This window comes from Myotis brandtii, unplaced genomic scaffold (genome assembly GCF_000412655.1).
Source record: "Myotis brandtii unplaced genomic scaffold, ASM41265v1 scaffold2603, whole genome shotgun sequence".
Classification (NCBI taxonomy): Eukaryota; Metazoa; Chordata; class Mammalia; order Chiroptera; family Vespertilionidae; genus Myotis; species Myotis brandtii.
The window spans coordinates 28875-33451 of NW_005359896.1; positions in this window are offsets into that span (position 1 = coordinate 28875).

A 4577-nucleotide genomic window follows, 5' to 3' on the forward strand; every position below is an offset into this window, starting at 1 on the left:
GTTTTGTGGGGGGATTTCAAAGGAGGACCTGCAGGCATGAACCCCAGGTTCAGTGTGTGCTGTGGACTCAGCCCAGGTGATGTGGATTCCCATGGGGGTCGGGGGCTTTGACCTGTGGCGGCCGATGGAAGTGCGTTTATGGGGTGTTTCTAAGGAAACATCACTCCCTCTAACTCTCCTTTGGACATTGTTTCTGTCCTGACAGCCTTGGTCTCCGACACTGGATGATAGTGACAGAGAGGAGAGGCCTTGGTAGCAGGGAGATCGTTTCTGTGTCGCTTAAGGGGGACAGCGAGCCCGACTCCCGGGGTCCAGCGTGGAACCTGTCTCTGCAGCCACCACTGTGGGGGCCCTGATGCCTTCCCGGGGCAGCAGGGACGGGGCAGGGGAACGCCCAGCAACATCAGGATTTGGGGTGCGGGTCCCCCTTTCCACCTGGGGCTCATGTGGACTGAGTCAGCTGGAGAGAGGCCATTAACTTGTCTGAGTGTCAGCACCTGTTATTTTACAAGAAAATAACAGGAATTAAACGATCGCATCTGTACAAGACCCCGCACCGGGTCTCGGTCAGATGATCCCCTGACAGGGGCCGTCCATGCAGACCCTGACCTTCCTCTCAGAGAAGGCACTTCTGAGTCACCTTCCTCCCTCCCGGCTCCTCCTCCATGGCCTCCTCCTGTGCTTCCACACCACCAGGCTGGTCACCTGCTGCCCCTCCAGGCCTGTGCCCTCCACGCTCACACCTTCCCCGGGCTCAGCGGCATTTGTGTCTCAAGCTTCCGGGGCTCCTGGTGGCCTCAGTTTCTCGTCTGCTGCTCTGTGGGTGTGACATCGGAAGAGATGGCCATTAAGTCCGCTGGGCAGTGCTGTGGAAAGGCCTCTTTTGTCAAGAATAGAAGAGCTGGCCCTGGCCGGGTTGGCACAGTGGATAGAGTGCCGACCAAATGGCTTCGGGTTCGATTGTGGTCAAGGGCACGTACCTCGGTTGCAGGGTCCTCCCGGGACCCCACCCTGGTTGGGGCCTGTGCAGGAGGCAACCAATGGATGTGTTTCTCTCACATCGATGTTTCTCTGTCTTTCCCGCTCTCCTCCACTCTCTCTAAAAATCAATGGGAAAATATCCTCAGGTGAGAATTAAAAATAAAGGAGAGAAGAGCTGGCCCATCGTTTTGAACGAGTCCAAATCCAAGTGAAACTGCCTTTTGGAGTGGCTTTGGCCATTGCATCCAGAGAGGAAGCCTAAAGGCGCCGCCTAGTGGCGGGCAGTAGACTGAACGTGTTCAGGGAGAGCCCAGGTTCTGCATGAAACGGCGCCCCCTGGTGGGCAGGACTCACAGTTGCGCTCAGTCTAAGGAAACTCAGGCTGCTCCCTGCTGGGTGCCAGTCCCCCTGGGGCCCTGACTGGCCACTCCTCACCCCGCGATCCATGTGAGAGGTCCGGCATCTGGGAAATTAGAACCCACAAAGGACATAAGTGAAGCCAATGGGATCGTAAATATTTATGAGCAAATGCCAAAGTTATGAGCCATCCCGCTCCCGGTAAAGAAGCCCCACAAACTCCCACTTCTGCCGATGACAGGACAGCTTGTGTGAGACCCACACGTCCCCCAAGAACAAGCAGAGAATCTACATGAAATGCGAAGTCAGCTGCCTGACGGAGTTGGTGCGCCCCAAGGCGGTATGGACTTGAGGGTCAAGATTCTAGGCAAAGGGCAGCGACAGAGACGGGGGCGCACCACTCGGCACCTTTCCCCTTCGGGCACCTCCAGGTCCCAGGAAGACGAGGCGCAGGATGTTGAGAAGCCAAAAGGCGGGAGGCGAGAAAAGCCACTTCGAAGGCAGAGGTAGCAGTGGCGGTTTCCACTGAGCGGGTTTACAGTCACACGTGTGAAGAGGTTAAAAGTGTAGGGAGATCAGCCCTGACACCTGATGAGCCATCTCGTACTGGCGGCTCCTTGAAGATCCATGGATTCTACAGCCTTTTGGCGTTTGCTCTTGACCGTGTCTGAGAACAGACCTGCTTCCTCTGCAGCAGGTGCAGCCAAGCTTTTCAGTCCCACATTTCCTCATGGAACAGCTGCGCTGGGCCTGGCCCCTGTGGCTCCGTTGGCTGGAGCATCGTCCTCTCCGTCTCTACAGGTGCCCAAGGGAACTTCAGAATTGAGTTCCAAGCCGCTCAGGCAAGACCATCACCTGGTATCTGGGTCGTTTGCAAACATTTTAGCGGTCAGGGCTGGGTTCCCTTCTCATGCCTGCCCTTCTCTCCCTCCTAGACCTTCTGGAGGGACGTTGGCATCATGGAAGCCCAGAGGGAGCAGATACCATGGCTCCTGCCCCAGCAGAGTTTACCCGGCATCCACTGCTGCTCAGCAGATGAAGCTGCCCACAACCCAGACGGAGGCAGGAAGCAGCTGTGCCTCAGGCGACCTGAGTGAGACAGGGAAAGCCTCGTGAGGCAGGTAACCAGCTGGGGCCTGACAGGCAGTGGCAGGTAGGCGAGGGGATGGGCTACAGTTAGGGGTGGGCTTGGCACGCATGGATGGGTCCTGTGGACGCAAGAGAGCCTAGATTAAGGGTGGGGAACCTTTCCTTCTGCCAAGGGCCATTTGGATACTTAGAACATCACTCATGGGCCATACAAAATTATCAACTTTAAATTTGCCGGTAACTTTGATCAAACATTTAATTAATTCGCCCCTAATGCCTTGACAGGGCCAGAGCAAATGATTTCTTGGGCCTTATAGAGCCTGCGGGCCGGACGTTCCCCACCCCTGGCTGAACCTGTTTCATCACCTTCACTCTGACCAGGTATTAATCATTACCAACTCGATTCCTGGAATGTGGTTGGTTATTTGCACCATAGCACTAATGGGAAAGGAGAGGGGGAAGAAATGCTGTATAACAGTGACTTTTGAAGAGCCAAAAGTTTTAAATTTTGATGATATATTTTCTTCTATAGTTCCTACTTTTTTGCCATGTGTAAGAAATCTGTACCAAACATAAAGAAACTACGTTTTGTCCTGTTTTCTTCTAGGAGTTTTATATTTTTAGATTTTACATTGAGTCCTATGATACATCATGAGTTAAATCTGATATACTCTTGGTGCTGGAGGTTTTTTAATATATCCAGTTGTTCCAACACAATCTGTTGAAAGGTATCCTTCCCTCACTGGAGCTTACCCACCTTTGTGGAAAGCCAAGTCACCATGTATATAGACATAGTTCTGTTTCTGCACTCTACAGTTCCTTACATCTATTTGTTCATCTTACATCAATACCATACTGTCCTGACTACTGTAGCTTTGTGATATGTTTTGAAATTATGCAGTATTGTCCCTCCAAATTTGTTCTCATTTTTCAAAATTGTTTTGGTTATTGTAGGTCCTTTGCAGTTAAATATGAATTTTGAAACCAGATTTTTCATAAATTTACCAAAATAAAACAAGCCTATTTGGACTTTGGTTGAGATTGCATTGCATTAAATCCCTAAATCAATTTGCAGGTAACTGACATCTTAAGAATATTGTTTCCTATCCATGAACACTATGTGTATTCCTTGTAGGTCTTCATGAATTTCTCTCAGCAATATTTTATAAGTTTTACTGTAGATGTCTTTCATGTCTTTTATTAAGTTTATTCCTAAGATCTTGATAATTGTAGACATTATTGTACATTGCACTTTCTTAATTTCAATTTCTGATTGTTCAAGAATATAGAAATATAATTGATTTTTGTATATTTATCTTATATCCTGCAACCATGCTAAACTCACTTAACCCTCTGGTAGACACTCTCAGATTTTGTACAAGTCATCTCTGAAAATAGTTTTACACTTGATCTTAGCCAAAAGGCCGAGAAGCGATTCTTCATTTATGGTGCTTTTTCCTTTTTGCTCCACTGCACTGGCTAGAACCTCCTACAAAATGTTCAGAAGCAATGGCACTGGTCATCCTTGCACTCAGCTTGTTGGGAGGAATGCATCCATTCACCATGATATTTGGTAGAGGATTTTTTTAAATGAGCTTTAACAAACCAAAGAAATTCCCTTTAAATTATAATTTTCCTAGAGTTTTTATCATGAATTAGTGAATTGTCAAACCCATGTTCAGCATCTGTTAATCACGTGGTTTTCCTCATGTATTAATATGGTAAATTGTATTAGTTGACTTTCAAATGCCCAATCCATATTATTGAGATAAACTGATTTGATTAAGATGTATTATCCCTTATAATGTAGATTCACATTGGATTTGACTTGCTAGAAATTTGTTTGAAATTGTTATGTTGATGTTCATGAAGAATAATTGTCTGGTTTAGGGATCCCAACAATGTTGGTTGACCTCATAGATGGAGTGGAAAGTATTCTTTTCTCTTCAATTTCCTGGGAGAGGTAGTGTAGAATGGTATTATTTCTTCCTTGAATAAATGGTAACATTTACCACAAAAATGATTTAGCCTAGAGCAGTGGTGGGCAAACTGCAATTCGAGAGCCACATGTGGCTCTTTGGCCCCTTGAGTGTGGCTCTTCCACAAAATACCACGTGCGGGCGCACATGTACAGTGCGATTGAAACTTCG